Source organism: Patella vulgata, chromosome 4 (genome assembly GCF_932274485.2).
Source record: "Patella vulgata chromosome 4, xgPatVulg1.2, whole genome shotgun sequence".
In the NCBI taxonomy this organism is placed as follows: Eukaryota; Metazoa; Mollusca; class Gastropoda; family Patellidae; genus Patella; species Patella vulgata.
This window is the reverse complement of record NC_065882.2, coordinates 706,631-727,127: the sequence shown is the minus strand read 5'-3', so window position 1 is coordinate 727,127 and position 20,497 is coordinate 706,631. Positions and strand designations below refer to the sequence as shown.

The following is a 20,497-nucleotide window of genomic DNA, read 5'->3' as shown; positions in this document are numbered from 1 at the left end:
CTCACGAGCCATCCCATGTGAGAAAACGGTGTGCTTAAAGATGCATTATGTAAGATTTAGATAAATAGCTGGCTGTTCTCGCTGTTATAGTTCTAGAAAATAGATAATGAAAAAAGGATATGGTTAACATTTCATTCAAACAACTTTATTCTGAACAGAGTTAGTGCCTTTTGAAGAACAGTGTAGTCTCTATTGAGATTGCTTATGATACGTCACTACTGGTGTAAAATGACTTTGCTGTTAATAAAAATAAGTTTACGGGACTTTCAAGTAAATTTAATATATTTTGTAATATTTGTGAAGAAACTACCAGTTTTCCAAACACTTCATAAAGATACTAATCACTGCCGTGGCGCTGAAGTTAACCGATGTACAGTTATGGGGATGAGAGAGTCTGGTGGTGGTTAAGCTGACCTAGACAAATTAAGCAAAAAATTTTGACATGCCTTTCAGTTTAGAGAAAGAAGTATTTAAAGGGAATTGAAAATACTAGTACTGAAGAAGCTCAGTTTCACCTCACCAAGGAAGTTTCAAAATTTATTCGTCAAGCTTACATTGATGGTGACAATTTCCCTCGTAGACAAAGAAACCATCGACATTGGTGTGATATGTGATGGAACATGGCAGAAGTTCTACCCTCGTCAGACCGGAGTGGCGTCCGTACTGCCTGCTAAGGCGACGGAAAATAGTCTCAGAGCGCGTCAAGATCGCCATCGTGGTAAAAGCGTTGTGTAAACGCCAGATATCGCCGAGTCACGGCGTTTGTTTTCAGCATGTTCAAAACAAACGCCATGGTTGTGGAAAGCTGTGAGAACACCACTTTTTTCAAGTTACTAATTATTTGGGCCATTTTTGTGCGTTGTGTTCACGTTTGCCGGCGACCTTGTGCATATTCTGGTCGCCGTAAGGACGCCTTCCCGGTCCGACAGGGGGCATTATGAACACTTCAGGTTGTATTAAAATCCGTTCATTTGTTCCAATGTTAAGATTAATGCGTCAAAATTTAACAGCACGCGAACACAAATGGCGTCTTATTTTGTATGGTGACCTTTATACCCCCGTCAGCCCGGGGTGGTGTCCTTACCGCGCTGCTACGGGGATGGAAAATGGTTTTAGAGTGTGTCAAGATCGCAATAAGCGTGGCAGAAACGCCAGCTATCGTGCTGTGGTCACCATGGTCGCCAATGATCGCCGAGTCACGGCGTTTGTTTTGAGCATGTTCAAAATAAACGCCAAGGTTATGCGATCTGAACTGGAAAACTATGAGAACACGACTTTTTTCAAGTTTTTAATTTTTGGGGGACAATTTCTCGCGTTGTGTTCACGTTTGCCGACGACCTTGTGTATTTTCTGGTCGCCGCACGGTCGCAACAGCGCAGTAAGGTCGCCACCCCAGTCTGACGGGGGCTTAACCTAGATAATATAGCTGTCGCCAAAGTAATAATTAAAGCTGCACTTACCTACAAGTATGTATCCATTGAAAAGTAAACAAAATAAAAGTAGAGAGGTCGGGGAAATGCTTCTTAACATAATCATCACAGAACATTTATATAACTATTTTCTGTATGCCCCCACAATTAAGAAGCCCTTTCAGTTATATATTTACAGGATAAACTAAATTTTTTGGGGAATACTGGAATAACAGGAGCAACCTAGTTAATATCATTCAAGTATGATTCAATCTGAATCCGATTTCTTTCGCTAACTGGTTAGGCCGTAGAAATAAGGCATACAAATTGAACAATAAGTGTCGATGGACGACCTTTGTGTTCAGTTGAAATGTACACAACTTGTTCGACTATTAATATCGTATTATGACGAGGACATCCACGTAGATCAGATCAAAGAACGGTTAACTATATAATACAAGCATGTTGATGTTGGTATGCGAACTTGTGACCACTTGTACAAAGCCGCGAGTGCTTCTGAACGAACTTAATTTCAAGTCGAACATACAATTCCGTTAGATGTAACAGAAACCTGTCCCATTGTAGCGGATGCACTCACGCTGCTGATATTTCATTCAATTGACACACGAGGTCCCTCTGTACATTGATATGTATTTCAAAGACTTGGAAGAGAGGTCTGTTGATCTGTAAATTACCGTAGGGTTGAGAAATATAAGATAAAAGACATTTTATTGCATAACGCCCACGTGGAGCAGCATACGATTCCATAAATCACATGATTTAGTACAACAATCATACATGAACACAACTAACATACGTATATATATATATATATGAACAAACGTATTGCATCAATTGCAAAATAAATAGACGACACATATTAATTAATTTCACTTCATCTTTTAATAAAACGTCTAACGTGATAAAACTTATTCATTGACGAAAAATTTAAACCTACTGTTTGTGTTCAATAGATGGCAGTGGCAATTGGTGGTAAATGTTTGCTCAATTAACAGAATGTAACACAATTGAATAATTATACTGTTCCGCTGAAGTCGCCTCTAAATATTTATCTATATTTTATTAAAATTCGTTCAATTAACACAGTCGATAAAGCACTTATAAAGCATATGGCGTGCAGTGTGCTATGAAGGGCTTCTAACTGGCAATGGTATTATAACGTGTACGTAGGGCCTTGGTTTTGCCGAACGCCCTCGTCCACTGAAGTATAGGGGATGACCAAAGAAGCAAGCGGTTACCAGAGATGAACGAAAGGTAAGGTAATCTCTGGAATCCAGATTCGATACTGATTTTATCGTCTTGTTGTTCGTGATCTAGCTTTCATAACAGTAAATCCCAATCTTTCCATACACAATACAAGGCAACAGACGACCACACAACAACTTAGCAAAATCAAAACCCCATAAATATCAGTAAACTGGAGTTGCTTTGTCTTCATGCGGTCATCACAAAACCCCTCCTTTCGATGAGGCAGCCATTTCTTGAATAACATGTTTAGTATTCCAGATTCATCCAGATGCCTCATGCTGTTTGAATATTCACAAAAAAATATAATTAGTATTTGAACTTCAAATAATAATCTAATAAACATTTAAATTTCAATTGTGGAGTAATATTCATAATGCAAAAAGTATATTCGACTTATTTTCTGGGAAAACTGCTATTAAAGGGCCTATAGCCCTATTCATTGGAACCTTAAAATAGTTGAAAATGGTACTAGAATCACATATTTTAATAGTCCCTTTAAAGTACACGTTAATGAATTGTAAATAACTTACACTCGTTCTAGGTCATGTCGTATGGGCGATATTTTTGGTGTAGCAAGGGCGTACATGACTGTATACAGATCGAATTCAAAGCGTACAACATCACAGTTTTGAGAATAAAACTCGGCAGTGGAAGTCGATTCCGTGAAGAACACGTGATTTCCCTGTAAAATCTTTCGTAGTTGTGTGTCACGTTCTTTAGTCAAATATCCATCGTTGATCAGTTTTTGGTATATCTTTCTATAGATTGGTACTTTTTCATTCTGCAAAGAAAATGAACAGGGGTTTAAGGGTTCTTTCAAGCGCAGGCATAGGTGTACACGGCTGGGCATCGCTTTTCATTATTATGAAACCTTTTTGCATTTAGCGCCACGGTGACTCAGTATGGCGTTTGCTCACTAACAGGTTCCATACCATTGTTACCCGACGAAGTTCCAGGGACCTTTCTAGCATCGTCTCCTATTCACAGTGGTGCAAAAAGGGGAGAAAGGGAGAGAGAAATGGGGTTTAAGTCCACTCGACACAAACTAGGTCATTTCGGGACCAACATATGGTTTTTAATTTTATTTCAATACTTCACTTGCGCGTAGGGGTCTTTAGCAGTGGGAGGACCCGGAGAAAACACACGATGTTGGACAGGCGACCCTACTCCTTGTCACGTATAACCGGGGTGTGATAGAATCAATTTAAATGCAAATATTGTATTGATACAGGGGACTTAACTTAGCTCAACTGACTGAAACTCAGCCAGGTTATGCAGATTCAAATGAAGAGTGGACCGAAGCTTGCCCAGAAAGGTAAGGATCATCAATCAACCAAGGCAGCAGACGAGTCTTAGGTAATTCTATCAGGGTCCGAAATTAGATATTATTTTTCGGATTTTATTGTCATCAGATAAAAATGACCTGGAACAAGTCCAGAAATGCAATGATTGTGAATCAACTACTGCAATTCAGACGAAAATAAACATAATTTAGAGTTTATCTTCATCTTCACAGCACGTCTAAACCAGTGCAAAAACTGACCCCTAGCACAACTCCCCTAAGCACGCCAGATAGCTCGAAAAAATGAAGCCGTGAAAACGACCGTTGATGAAGTAACAAGATTTCGGGCTCTTAGTCTGTACTAATAAACAGTGCCTCCCGGAAATACTGGAAAAACGCAAATATCTTTTTCCGGGTATGAAACGATTTTAAAAAAAGCAGGATACCGTTGGGGTTTGTTGGTGAAGTTTCAGGTTGCATGGTAAATTGATCAGTACCCTCGGGAAATTCAAGAAAAACGAAAATGCATTATTCCGGTAATGACACATAGTCGATTGTAAAATGTTTTTCAAGAATAAATAGCAAACTGCCTAATTTATTTGAATGTAAAAAGACATACTTTGAAAGATTTTGCCGGTCTTTTCAATATATGAATTATCAGTATTTTCCTCCTTATGTATGCAGGCGATACGGTTTTAATGACTGCTACTAGATTTATTTGATATCCGGCAGATTTAGCTCTTGAAGACCCCTACTCTTAATTGAAAGTAATTTGTTGTAAATATTTTACCTTAAGACTCTGTAACATAGAAGTATTTGCAATTGCACCCAATGTGTAACTGCTGTTTATCATTTCTTCTGGAGTGTTGAATGGTGCAACCGTTTTAGAGGCCGTTAATATAGCCACGAAATTAGCTCTGTAAATGGACCCGATCACGACACTTAAACTCCAAAAAGCGGCGATAAAGATTCGGCTTCTGTGTGAATAGGCCCTCATTGTAATACCTACAATATTCAAAGAAACGTCCATGGAAATTAAGATGGTTTTATGATGAAGACATTTTAGATTTCCTTATTGACAATAGTTAGGTGGAATTCTAAGGTGAAGTATTTTTTTTAATTCCTACATAACCTTACTCATTCGAACTGTCTTCCCCGAACCTTTTTGTTTTATTGCTTAATCAATATGATTAAAACCCATATCTTTTATGCGTTTCTTGTTTATGGCCCCCACTACATGAATATCTAAGCTGTTATACCTGGAGCGGGTGTCTGGGGTCGTTCGAGGGGACATTGACCCTATGACGCCAGCCATTCGATTAACTAATCAGCGTCGGTTTTTCAATTCGGAAATGCGAATGTCTACCCACGGTTCCGCATAAGACCAAAGAAATCGACCCAACGAACAATTTGATTGGCTAATCCGTCACACCAATTGGAACGCGGGTAATTTAACTATACTTCCAGAAATGAAGACAATTAAAACGAAATTTTGAACTATGAAAAAGGAAACGAAATATGATCTGCTTTTTAATTGGATGTACCCTTAAATAAGAATTCTACCACAAAAAGATGTTTTAATATGACAAATAAATGAAATGAAATGAAATGGGGTTTAACGTCCTACTGTTCTGCTCCTAAACTGGGCTAATGAAGATGGGCATACGCCATACAGTATGCTACGGCCTACTCTTATATCGAATTCCAACTGCCAACGGATCTTTTACGTGCACGCCAATATATACACAGGACCTCGGTTTTGCGTCCTATCCGAACGACTAGACAGCTGTCCGTGTCAGGCCCTCCGTCACTGACAAGGGGAAACCGCGCCGGAAAATCTGGATGCACTTTCTCGGTTAATGCAGGGATCGAACATCCGACCTCCGGGCTAGCGAGCCAGCGCCTTACCCATTTAGCCACGTGATCCCCATATGACTAATAAGTTTAATATTAACATTTATCCGACACGCGAAATTTTAAAAGTCATTCTGTCGAATATTATTACAAAGGAAAAACATACCAAAAAGAAACTAATTGACCTTTATACATATCTGCAGCTTCGTTTTCATTTTCCACGTGAGTGACGTCAAATATCCCTATTGACGTCATTTTGACTAACTGGGAGAATATGACCCGTATTTTTACTTTAAATACCCCTGTTATCGTCATTTAATAGATTGTCTTACCACCCGACGTTTTTCAAGGTTGCCAGAAAAGTATTAACATATTCGAAAAGGGCAATGAACATGTATTTTAACTAGTGTGTCAGGTTGATTTCCTCGTATGCTAGGGGAATATCCTTATAGAGTGCCAGGTTGATCTCGGCGTCGTTTCCGTATATGTAATAAGTCACGTGATATCCTATATTTGCATATCCAACATAGTGCCGTGCATAAAATGCTATGTAGAAAGCGTAAAGGACAAATGAGATGCGAAAGAGGTCAAATGTCATAGAGTAAAATGTTGACACTCAAGAAAATAGCATATTCCAATAAAACATTTGTCATTTGACACATTACATCTGACATTTAACCTTGACCTTAGAAGTATTTTGACTTTATCATTACCTGTATTAGGATTTGTACTTTTTACATATAATCAATCAAAAAAAAACCCATTTTTTATTAGTTATTAGATACCTTTTTATAACGCACCGTTGCTTGGATTTCATAACAGCACTCAGTGAATTTGTCAGAAAAACAGTAAAATGAAAATCGGAATTTAGAAATAATAAATGAAATATTGTTTTATGGCACGTCAGCTCAAACCAGGCTATATTGCCCCAAACGTATAGTGGTTTACAGGAGACGAACTAAATAATAATCACAATATTATATATTTATAAATATATATATAGGTAAATATAAACATGACAGAAAATATTAATTAAAAACAAATATCACAAACCCTTATGTATATATAATTAAAATACAAGAAGCGCAAAAGCACTTTAAAAAATTATTCTGTAAAAACAATTGTCAAGCAATTTAGAAAACAGGCTCGGTGTAAGGAGTGGCAAAGGTAATGATTTAATCTAGTGTCTTGAAGATGCTTACACTCAACCATGAACCAAATGTGTTTAACTATCAAAGGAACATGACAGTGTTTACATTCCGGTTAAGGCTCTCGCTTTAAGATGAAAGTGTGTCTTAAAAAGTATAACCAATGCGAGAGCGACACAAAACAATTTCATCCTTCCTGTTTGTACTATAGGAGCTGGGCCACTCCCCTAAGAAAGGCTTGATGTGATGAAATTTGTTTATGACTGCAAGATCACAAGATGGTTGCCAGCGGCCATAAATGAAATAATAAAATATCGATGATTTAAAATATATGGCATTTTTTGTTAATAAAAGTTACATAGTGAACTTAGTCGATGCTAAAAATTAGACTTTTACCAAAGAATTTTTCTTGAATATTCCAGAATTACACCATCGTGTCAAAATAACCATGTTTCGGGACCAGCATCTATATGTAGAGTCCAGGGGAAGAACGATCGAAGTCACATTTTTGTCTTTTCGTATAAAAGGCAAAACAGACTTTTGGACGAGAATACTTGACGCGAACAGAACAACGAGTGGGTTTAATTACAACTTCAAAATGATGTTTAATACGAATCATAATTACCAGTACAACAACTGACTTCCACTTTTAAGCCAAATTAAGGTTAAATAAATACGACGGACTTGTATTTGTCCGGGAGGCCATTTCAGAAGGACCTTACTTCGATGTGACGCCGATCGTTTTTACCTGAAATTGATTGCTCCACAGAAAGCTTATACAATGTGCTACCAGATGGCGCCATTAACTGGGGTTTGTTGAAAAAGTGACTTAGATTGTTCTTCCCCGGGCTCTTCATATGTATATGTTATTTTAAAATTCCCCTTTCCCTCACTGCATGTTTATAGAAATGGTGTGTTGAAACTACCCAAAACAGCGAACCTTAGTAATATATCGTTTCGGCTGAGGTAGGGATCGAATGGCTGTATTATTTTCTGATTCCGAAATCTAAATCATTACACGTACCTTGACTAAGAGCAATTCCTATCACATAGAACACGATTACGTGTATTGTGTCGGGTTTATCTCCATGTTGCTGTATGAGATCTGGATTGATCTTGACCTTTTCCAAACACCACATCATGCCACAACCCACAATACATGTTAGAAGTATTAAAATCAAGACAGTGGCTTGAAAGGGTTGAGCATCAACCCAATAAGAAGGAGCTGGCAATTCTTTTCTGTAAAGAGCATGTCTGTTTTCAATAATATATGGCGGAAAAACATAATCCACAGCTGGAAGACGCCAAACATTGACCGAAGACGCCGAACAAAGGAAATCAAACTCCTGTAATAAAGGAAATTAAATGGGGTTTAACGAGGCCTTGGAGTTAACGGATCATTAACTTTAACGGATAGAAAGGTTGTTGCTGGAAGCCCCGTAAACTTTAACGTGTAGTTAACTTGGCGTTATATTTAACGGAGGTGTTGGTCTCCGTTATCTGTTTAATGATGGCATTAGTTGGCTGTAGCAAAAAGTCATAGATTACATTGTACCTTTGTAATTTTCTATAGAACATTTTAGAGGGTTGGGCGATGCGGGCCTATTCCATTTTCTATAGGATGAAATTCTATACTATTTTACAGAATTTTGGTGGCCTGTGGGAAATAATGGCCCCATAATTCTGTAGTGCAAATCCCATAATTTTCCCTAGATTTATGCTAAAATTTCTAAAGTAAAAAATAAAGTATTCTATGGTGTTTTCTCACTGTCTTCAGTTTCTTGTTAATACTAACTTCTATGAAGTTGTTATACTTGAATTCAAAAATTTAAAATTCAGCCAATGAACTAACAGTATTCTCTTGGATTAACTTTAATGAATCCGTTAGCTAACGGATAATGAAATTGACTTTCCAGCAACAGAAATTTAACAGACCGTGGCGTTAACAAACGACAGTTACCAAGATAACGATCCGTTAAACTCTAACGGATCGTTAAAATAACGTAGTTTTGAGCAACCGGCCCCAGTTGGTGAAGTATGGCATACACCTAGTTGTCATTCAGACAAATGTTCTATGCATATTAGTCTGGATGGATGTCAACATTTGAGCTTATCTAGGTCATTGGCTAGATTTTCCGGTCTTTTAAGATCATCACAAATGAAGATTGGCAGTTACTTGTCAATATTATAATTCCCAAGTCCCTTTAGACTGGTCATCGTCATCCCGCGCCCATGCACATGATTGGAGGGCATAAGGAACCAGATAAGCTAAAAACAAAAGCAATTTTTCGTACAATCAGGGGTCATAATCCAGATAGTTATGGTCTGAAATGCGCAAATATCTTTGGGATATAAAGATGTATTTTAAGTTTCATCAAAATCGGATAATATTTGTGACCTATAGAGGGTTCACAGCCTTCGTATTACATACTTTTACACAAATTGCGTACAAAAAGCGGCCATTTTGTCAGTCAGTTTCGTTTCGATTTTCCCGAAATTCGAAGTCAACCTTCATTATGGTAGAATGGTGATATATTTAAACGCTTTTTAAAATCGGATGAAAAATGTGACCTTTAGATAATTCACAAACTAAAAAACACGGTTTGTCGTAAATCAGGGGCCATAATCTAGGACGTTACAGTGTGTTATGTGCGAATTTCGACAGTTACTAAGATCTGTGGGTTATTAACATACATTTCAAGTTTCATTAAAATCGGATAAAGATTGTGACTTCTAGGGGGTCCTCAACCTTGGTATTACATACTTTTACACTATTTGTGAACAAGGAGCGGCCATTTTGTCCGGCAGTTTCGGTCCGATTTTCAAAGAAATTGAATGCAGGAGCGAACCTGAGACCTGGTTAACGCACAGGCGTATTATTCACCGTCTCAGATACTAATAGAAACCATCTTCAAAAGAAGGATTAGTCTCTCTTTAACTCCATACAAATTATCAAGCCCTCCACGTAATACCCTGCATATTTCGGCACTAATTTCGATAAGGTACTGTCACAGCTTGAGAGTCTTAACAGATTTCTCGATCATCGCGAATACCAAGTCTTGCGCTTTCCAGCTAAAATGTCTACCAGTGATAATCGATTTGCAACGTTCAAGGTTTGTTCAATGTCAAGGTTTCCGTGGAGTTCGCCATGTTTGATTTGAGTGTGTTTGTGTCACAACCTCTGATTGGACGCCACTGTTAACGTGTCTGTAGTAAAGGGAGATAATGTACGTATAAGTTCGTGAATTACACAGTTATGTAGCAACGTCTAGAACATGAATAGAAACCGAATTACTATTTTATAGTATTGGATACTTACCCCATTCTTCATTTTAAGAAACATTCTTCATTTTAAAAATTGACTTTCCAGCAACAGAAATTTAACAGACCGTGGCGTTAACAAACGACAGTTACCAAGATAACGATCCGTTAAACTCTAACGGATCGTTAAAATAACGTAGTTTTGAGCAACCGGCCCCAGTTGGTGAAGTATGGCATACACCTAGTTGTCATTCAGACAAATGTTCTATGCATATTAGTCTGGATGGATGTCAACATTTGAGCTTATCTAGGTCATTGGCTAGATTTTCCGGTCTTTTAAGATCATCACAAATGAAGATTGGCAGTTACTTGTCAATATTATAATTCCCAAGTCCCTTTAGACTGGTCATCGTCATCCCGCGCCCATGCACATGATTGGAGGGCATAAGGAACCAGATAAGCTAAAAACAAAAGCAATTTTTCGTACAATCAGGGGTCATAATCCAGATAGTTATGGTCTGAAATGCGCAAATATCTTTGGGATATAAAGATGTATTTTAAGTTTCATCAAAATCGGATAATATTTGTGACCTATAGAGGGTTCACAGCCTTCGTATTACATACTTTTACACAAATTGCGTACAAAAAGCGGCCATTTTGTCAGTCAGTTTCGTTTCGATTTTCCCGAAATTCGAAGTCAACCTTCATTATGGTAGAATGGTGATATATTTAAACGCTTTTTAAAATCGGATGAAAAATGTGACCTTTAGATAATTCACAAACTAAAAAACACGGTTTGTCGTAAATCAGGGGCCATAATCTAGGACGTTACAGTGTGTTATGTGCGAATTTCGACAGTTACTAAGATCTGTGGGTTATTAACATACATTTCAAGTTTCATTAAAATCGGATAAAGATTGTGACTTCTAGGGGGTCCTCAACCTTGGTATTACATACTTTTACACTATTTGTGAACAAGGAGCGGCCATTTTGTCCGGCAGTTTCGGTCCGATTTTCAAAGAAATTGAATGCAGGAGCGAACCTGAGACCTGGTTAACGCACAGGCGTATTATTCACCGTCTCAGATACTAATAGAAACCATCTTCAAAAGAAGGATTAGTCTCTCTTTAACTCCATACAAATTATCAAGCCCTCCACGTAATACCCTGCATATTTCGGCACTAATTTCGATAAGGTACTGTCACAGCTTGAGAGTCTTAACAGATTTCTCGATCATCGCGAATACCAAGTCTCGCGCTTTCCAGCTAAAATGTCTACCAGTGATAATCGATTTGCAACGTTCAAGGTTTGTTCAATGTCAAGGTTTCCGTGGAGTTCGCCATGTTTGATTTGAGTGTGTTTGTGTCACAACCTCTGATTGGACGCCACTGTTAACGTGTCTGTAGTAAAGGGAGATAATGTACGTATAAGTTCGTGAATTACACAGTTATGTAGCAACGTCTAGAACATGAATAGAAACCGAATTACTATTTTACAGTATTGGATACTTACCCCATTCTTCATTTTAAGAAACATCCCTTCCCAGGTTCCGTTTACCAATCCAGACCAAGTGCTCTCTTTATCATTGTATATACTATAGCTACAATATTATGGTAGAATTAAAATCAACACACGAAAATTACCACTGACTGAAACGTTTATACTGTGATGTGCTCACAAGAAATACGAACCAATTATTGTCCCCCGCCTTTCGAAGAAAACAGGGGACTATTAAAATGGGTTCGTCCGTCTGTCTGTCCGTCTGTCCGTCTGTCTGTCCGTCACACTTTTTGGGACACAATAACTCTCTTCCTAATTGAGCTAGAATGTTCAAACTTGGTGTATGTGTTTATTAGGTCAATGCCTTGATGGAGTTCGAAGATGAGCATTTTCCGCTTAGGGTAAGCAGAGATAAGCAATTTGATTGGTTGATGCTTTGGGACACGATAACTCTCTTCCTAATTGGGCTAGAATGTTCAAACTTGGTGTATGTGTTGATTAGGTCAATGCCTTGATGGAGTTCGAAGATGAATATTTTCCGCTTAGGGTAAGCAGAGATAAGCAATTTGATTGGTTGATGCTTTGGGACACGATAACTTTTAATTGAGCTAGAATGTTCAAACTTGGTGTATGTGTTTATTAGGTCAATGCCTTGATGGAGTTCGAAGATGAGCATTTTCCGCTTAGGGTAAGCAGAGATAAGCAATTTGATTGGTTGATACTTTGGGGCACGATAACTCTCTTCCTAATTGAGCTAGAATGTTCAAACTTGGTGTATGTGTTGATTAGGTCAATGCCTTGATGGAGTTCGAAGATGAGCATTTTCCGCTTAGGGTAAGCAGAGATAAGCAATTTGATTGGTTGATGCTTTGGGACACGATAACTTTAGTTCTAATTAAGTGAGATTGATGAAACTTGGTGTATAGTTTCATTACAGTAATACCTTGACTAAGTTTGATAATGAGCATTTTCTGCTCAGGGTAAGCAGAGCGATACGCAATTTGATTGGTCGAGACTTTGGAAAACAATAACTCTCCTACTTTGATTGTTAGACTATAAGTAAAGATATACTGTTTGATTGTTCAATACTTTGTAAAAGATAATTTGTGATAAATTTATGTGTCCTCTAATTATTTTCCTATTTCGGCGGGGGACATCAGCCTCACTGTTGGCTTGTTGAAAATTCATTTAATCGTGGTTTTAAATTCCTTATATATTCAAAATCTACCTATATTTATATTAATTCACACAACATCCATAAAACTGAATCCAAACAGAGCGGCTCATTTTAGCCTAATAAGCAAGTTCGATAAATGTTAATATTAATGCAAAAGGTATGTTAACAAAGAGGGGATGGCCGAATGGTTAGCACGCGCGCGCTGTATCATACGGTCTGTACGTGACAGGGAGTAGGGTCGCCTGTCCAACCTCGTGGGTTTTCTCCGGGTCCTCCCACTGCTAAAGACCCCTACGCGCAAGCGAATTATTGAAATAAAGTTGAACCATGTGTTAGTCCCGAAATTACCTAGTTTGTGTCGAGTAGACGTTAAACCCCATTTCTCTCTCTCTCTCAACAAAGATACAGTTTCATAGGTTCGGCAACCCCTGAAAACGACACTTTGATTAACCCAACGAATTAACAGCAATGAAATGAAATGAGATTGGGTTTAACGTCCTACTGTTTTGCTCCTAAACTGGGCTAATGAAGACGGGCATACACCATACAGTGTGCTATGAGGGAAATTGTGCCCGGGAGGCGGCGCTACGGCCTACACTTATATCGAATTCCAACTGCCAAGGGGTCTTTTACGTGCACGCCAATTTGTAACGGGACCTCGGTTTTTCGTCCCATCTGAACGACTAGACAGCTGTCCTTGTCAGGCCCTCCGTCCTGCATCACTGACAAGGGGAAACCACGCCGGAAAATCGGGATGAACTTTCTCGGCCAATGCGTCTTACCCACAAATAACAGCAAATGTACCTAAAACGTAACTCAGAAGTTGTTACTTAAAGCACCACAACGGCATTTTGTAGTCATTGGCCTCAACAGAACTAGTACCATGTGGCCATTATACCGAAGATGTGATCACCACGTGATGAATTGGAACTGTACGTTCTTTTGTATACTTACGTGAAATTAAGATTCTGTGATATGATCTCCATCATATCCACTAAATAGCCTACGAATATCTGTGTCCCATTTTCATCTTTTTCATCCATTAAGGGTGGCCACTGAGAAAACAAGAAGATAATTTCTTAAATGCAATGTTCAGGCGAGGTGCTCAATACCCTTGTCGCGGAATTTAGTGGTGATAGATCCCTAGCTAAAATAAACGTCTCATAAAATGTAGACATTTTAAAGTAACATGTTCAACGATACTCATCAACAAGTCTTTGAAGCCGGATATAGATTGTAGTATAGCTGTTAAATATCCTTGTCTCAGATGTGAGTAATCGATCACAAGCTAAAATAAACTTTCCGTAAAATCTACATGTTCTAAAGTACATCTTTATGTAATTAACTGTCGTGTAAAGGGTTGAGATAGGGTTGTCCCTATTGAGTCCAGATACTTTCAGATTCGTTTCCATACGCTCAACACGGCAGACGGCAGACCTCAATATATGATAAGACGTGATAGAATCACAACGATTTCGATCGTAGCACGAATCGTGATAGTGGTAACCTAGCATTACATATCCGGTAAGACACTCATATGTTTATCGCAGCTGAGAATACATGTTATAAATTTAAGATATGTAAAATCTTACAGATTTAGTCAGTACGTCAAGATGTCGTCCATTATAACCATATGCCATATTAGGAAACAGGACATAGTGACGTGACGTATCAACGGAAGTAAACACGGAACCACGTGATGACATTACAAGTGTTAGTACTTCATATATAATTAGATTGGTACAGGAATTCTCACCATTCTGCTAAAATAAAAAAGAAAATAACAAATAAACTCGAGTATTGTCTCTCAACGACTGAAGGATAAATTATTTACGTCCATGAACATCGAGGCTTAGAAGGTATCCCCTGAAGTATAGTATCTAAAGAACATTTAAAAGAATTTTTGTTTTGTTCAATTTTAATGTTATAGGTGTAGGTAAACTAAAAATAACATAAAATCATGACCACTTTTTATTGATGATATGAAAAACTATATTTGCGGATTTAATAATTTCAAAAATGCATTCGACCCCAACTAACCTTTTCACGAAGTTTGACAAGCGCCATATTGTCAAAATTGTTTGTCAAATTTTCCAGTAGGTGATACTCTGTCAAGTGATGAAATATGATCCATGTTGACCAATGTCTGATGTTGGTGGATTTTTTAGAATTCTCATCAATACAGTTTATCTGAATCAATAATATTCTTCTTATTATATACACAGAAAACGTATTATCGACATTACTCACCGGAAGTCTGCGTTTATGGAAGGGGTAATCGTTGGCCTACCTGGCTAGTTTAAGTGTACGTAATATATTCACAGACAAAATATGTTCCAGTCAAACTTGTCCTCAAAATTGATTGATTGGGATTTGTTTATTCAATGATATGCATGTAGCAATTTTCATGGATGTATTATCACTGTCTGTCTGGCTGGTTGATTTGCATACAGAATTTCTATCACATATCACAGGGACATTATGGAAGATTAGATAATGAACTGACAGGTTTTCACTATAATAGTTAAAAACCAGATAATGTAAAGGGACTACGCTGAAACTTTTACTCAAATTGCTCCACTCTGAACCGATATGTTAGCGACTAATATTTAGGCCTAGCCTCGGTCATCATTACTAAAGTCGGTACGATAAAAAAAAGTCTCGATTATCCACTTTTGGATTTAATCATCAATGAGCGTTGAGCAGCCGATCGGATTCAAATCCAGTGACAATCCGACACATAAGATGGCATCGAGAATTGATTAGGGTCTTTTCATGTTAATTAATGTCTAATTAATAATTTAGATATCACTTTCAGGCCTAAAGAAAGACCCGCAATAGGCAGATTTAGTTCTTGCATAATATATGTTTAATATGATTATTACAATGGCATCATTATTAATATGACGTCATAATGTATGTTTAATCGGTTAAAGGTATATTATAGAATTAAATGTAACAATAACAATTTTAAATATTTCTGGTGGATGTTTTGTTAAAATTGTATTTGATGTTCTTTGACCAAGATACATTTGATGTGTGGATGTAATCTGTGATGGAAACCTAAATTAGTATTTCATTTCATAAATGATGGCACTTACATTCGTTATAGTAGAATAAATATTCTCTTCTTCTAAGAAAACTATAAAATTAAGATAATTTCCAGAATGTTTCTTGGCGTAATCTTTTATTAAAGTAGTCCAGTTGTCCCAAGTGATTAGGTCAATGTTGATGTATAAATACGTTCTGTAATCACCACCTCCTGTCAGTTTCAGTATCTCAGTTGAAAACATTTCTTAAATAAAAACAAATACTTACACAGAGAAAGCTTTTAAAATATACCGATAAAATAGCTTAAAGGGCCAACCCCGATAATATTTTAGAGAATAAAACTTCTTAATCTTGTGTTAAAATCCCTTAAAATCCTCTACCTCAGGGCCGGGAAACTAACTCAATATCTGTGATATATTTTCAAACAACTTAAACCTGGTGTCCCAAGCTGTATTATGCGGGGTCTGGATAAAACCAGGCTTTAATTTTATAAAAATCATGTGTAGGTGAAATTTACCTTTCGTTATCAAATACAGCACATGGGTCATTCATTGTATAGACCTCTAAAAGAACGGGAATCAATTAACAGGTCATCCAACAAAAAAAAATGACCCGAAATTCTAAAAGGGTTACGTGTCCGGATAAGCAGTTTTGACGTTCACGCCCAAACGACTTAATATTTTGGGCTGAAACTTTGAGACAAGGTAATTACACCATTCCTCTATATTTAAGCGCTGAAATATCATATGTACTCAGACTTTTATTTTTGAGACTCTGTTCAATTCGGGATAGTCCCTTTAAGATATCAATAATGCAGTAAACGCGAAAGCTAGATGACGTGGGTCAATAATGTCAAACAAGAACAAACATGGCTGTGTTTATAAAAAATAGGATAATTAAATTCTTCTAACTCAATATCATCCATTCGACATTGAAAACACGAATTGTTTGTCAATTTAAATCAACGTTGATGTTGTGATCTTACCGGCAAAAGATGGACTTCTGATATCGAATATTTTAAATTGGTATACGAATCGTGTACCATAATGCGTTTCAGTGCCGTTTGTAACAAGGGACTCGTAGAACGAGACTAGACATATTCAGAAGTCATTCAAACGTATACGTCATATTCTTATATGGGGAGCATACGCCAAAAAACTATCGATGTAGACTGGAATAACCAGACGCTAGAGATTACCATTCGACTGAGACTTCTGGCGTATTTCGCCGAACACAACTGATTTTAAATTAGAATAAATCAGTTTATATACATTCATATTACATTATTATATGTGTTGCGACCAATTTGTGTCAATTTCTATGTCCCAAATATCAGCGATTTAGCTCCGCACCTAATGTCATTTCAAACATCCCATTTGCAAACATTAAAGGGAATAACAATCTCTATCCAACCTGATGTAATTCCCTAATTATTATTTATATTAACCGTCAACAATCTCTATCCAATCAGATGTAATACCCAATTATTTTTTATATTAAGCGTCAACAAAAGCGTTTATTTAGCTAAATTACCATTGGGAAATAAACATAGATTATTTCAGAAAATAACCGATCAACTGTGCTGTATTGTTTTGGGTTTTTTTGTGCTTTACTGTGTACTTGTCCGTTTGGCTGGCGGAAGGGGTTAGACGACAAAGCCTGGTTATCAAACAAAATCATTCTTTCAAAAACCAAGGGAACTAACTCCATCGTTGTCCAAACAGGACATATAATCAAATGATCAATTGAAATAATCCCACTGAGTATGCGACTTCAAGAACATGTATTAACATTCAGTCAGTTCAAATCATCCACTTTTATTTGCAGAAATGACGACGGCTAATGACGACGGGCATACGCCATACAATGAACTATGCGGGGAGATTTTGCCCGTACAGCGGCACTATAACCTACTCTACTATCGAATTCCAACTGCCAAGAGATCTTTTACCTGCACATTGACGTGTATACCGGACCTCCGTTTTTTCGTACCATGCTAACGACTATACGCTGTCTCTGGCCAGACCCTCTCTCAAGCATCACTGACAAGTGGGAACCACGCTGGAAGTTCCCGAGGAACCTTCTCGGGGAATGCAGGAATGGAACACGCGATCTCCAAATTAGCGAGCCAACGTCTTACCCACCGAGCCAGCGAGCCTCCCTATTTTCAGAAACCATAACCATATACATTACCTGTTTTGTTTTCGTATAATATGATCACATGATCAAACGCAGCTCCACTGATTGTGTGACGGAATGAATATGTCTCAACATTCAGCCAGTTAAATTCATCTGTTGTAGTTTCTGAAATGATAAAAACACCTCCACGAATCACATCAAAACATATCGATATGATTTGTCTTCTGATGACCACAATGCTTAACACGAAATAATGCATTAGAAACTTTAACCTCTATCGTTCGACCAGGTTTTCAGCAAAGCGGACCCTCAATATCGATGCCGTTCGTCCTGTCATGCGCACAATATGAAATTAAATCCTTAAAAACTAGCCGATAAGCTTGTCGGCAGAACGCCCAGTATTAATAGGTTTCCTGCTCTCATGATCATAATTCTTCACTTGGAATTTGGGGGTTACGGTGGCTAAGTGGGTAAGACGCTGGCTCGCTAGCCTCGACGTCGGGTGTTCGATCCCTGCATTGGCCGAGAAAGTTCATCCAGATTTTCCGGCGTGGTTTCCCTCCTTGTCAGTGATGAAGGAGAGGGCGTGACAAGGACAGCTGTCTAGTCGTTCGGATGGGACGAAAAACCGAGGTCCCGTGTACATATTGGCGTGCACGTAAAAGACCCCTTGACAGTTGGAATTCGATATAAGAGTAGGCCGTAGTGCCGCTGCCCGGACAAAATTTCCCTCATAGCACACTGTTTGGCGTATGCCAGTCTTCCTTAGCCCAGTTCTGGGCAGAACAGTAGGACGTTAAACTTTATTTCATTTCATTTGAAAATGATCCGTAAAAACTGTGGCCTCTTTCGCGTTCACAAACCAGTTGTTAACGGACCGGCCGATCGATTGGCAGGTGACGACTATATATGCCCAAACTAAGTGGAGCGTACAAAAACATTCATGAAAGTTAATTCCCGTGCACGTAAATGCTCCCTTGGCAGTTGAAATTCGATGTAAAAGTAGGCCCTGCAAATTTCCCTCATAATACATTTTATGGCGCATGCCCATTCGGACCTTGAACAACATTTTATTAGCCAAGATGGCGTATAACGTCACCCCACGTTCCTTTTCCCCCGAATCCACAATGGCGATGGCGCGGGTATTTCACAGGACAATTACTGGAGAGCTGCCAAACTCTCAGGACGTAATACGCCGGATATTACGGTTGGCCTCGGATGGGGATCGGGAATTACTGAACGCTTATACACTCAAACAAATGTACGGCACTAAATAAAAAAAAATAAAAAAGGTGTTTTGCTTTATTGCACTGTCTCCTACTAGTGGTCTATTAATTACATATATGAAGCAGTTCAATAAAACAAAACACCCATCCCCCCAAAAAAGAAAAAAAAAAATATGAATACTAAAAAGAGTGCCTCCTCCTGGCGGTAGTTGGCAAACTATTGGGGCTAATTAACCCAACTAGGCCAAACTCTTACAATTAATAAAATAAATACTCCTGCCTCCCCCCGCCCCAGGCCCAAAAAAGAAAATTAAAACAATTACAGGCTCTGCGACCACTGGTGCCGGTGTCGATTCCAAAACCATTTCTGTACCCCTTATAGAATCCGTATTGGCAGGTAAAGTACTATATACAGGAATGTTATATGGAATTTCCAGGCCAGTAGCTTTGGAGCAAATCTGATTTTATGAGCGACCGCGCCTTGTTGCTGTCCGGGTCTAGCCGGAGCAAACGACAGGACATTGCCAGAGTGATAATTAAATCTGTACTTACCTATAAGTATGTATCCATTTAAAAGGAAACAAAATAAAAATAAACAGATCCTTAAAAGAGTTCCCAACATGATTTATTGTAAAAACATTTGCCTAGTATTTTGTATGGCCCTAAAGAATAGCTCTATTAACGAAACAACTCGGTGGCCGCATCTAACACACGACTATAACCACAATGTTATTTGGTGAGCTATTGATAGTAACTGATTAATCGAATAATAACTTTCACTAAAGGCCGATTCCCACAGCCCACGGGTGAAATTTGATTTCGGTCGAAAGGCACACGGCGTGCATATTCAATAGAAGACTTACTTACATGTTATCAATGCCTTAACGTAATACCCTGATCGTTTGAGTATATCAGATTCCTCGATCGTCGCAAATACCAAGTCACACGCTTTCAAGATGAAATGTATGGAAAGGTATCGCTGCCAATATTGATTGCTCTGCGACAATGTCGTTTCCATTGAATATATGTAAAAAGTACAATGTACAAAGTCCTAATACGGGTAACGATAAGTCTAAATACCTCTAAGACAAGAGTTAAATGTAAAACGTCAAATGTTAAGTGTCAGATGACAAATGTTTTGTGGGAAAATGTTGTTTTTTGACGTGTCTACATTTTACGTT

General features: G+C 38.0%; 1 long non-coding RNA gene and 1 other non-coding gene across 2 annotated transcripts; both read right to left on the bottom strand.

The window, feature by feature from the left end:
* Nucleotides 1-2,349: 2,349 nt before the first annotated feature.
* On the bottom strand, nt 2,350-8,290 carry LOC130012492 (uncharacterized). The gene is made up of 4 exons (XR_008787930.1): nt 7,987-8,290; nt 4,751-4,965; nt 3,209-3,459; nt 2,350-2,956 (listed from the first exon to the last, which is right to left on the bottom strand). It is a non-coding gene; the product is annotated as an uncharacterized LOC130012492 (long non-coding RNA).
* Nucleotides 8,291-11,736: 3,446 nt separating this feature from the next.
* Nucleotides 11,737-20,272, bottom strand: LOC126817643 (uncharacterized). Its single transcript, XR_008787929.1, has 7 exons — nt 20,184-20,272; nt 18,145-18,255; nt 16,002-16,195; nt 14,941-15,090; nt 14,493-14,663; nt 13,855-13,955; nt 11,737-11,823 (listed from the first exon to the last, which is right to left on the bottom strand). It is a non-coding gene; the product is annotated as an uncharacterized LOC126817643 (transcript).
* Nucleotides 20,273-20,497: the final 225 nt, after the last annotated feature.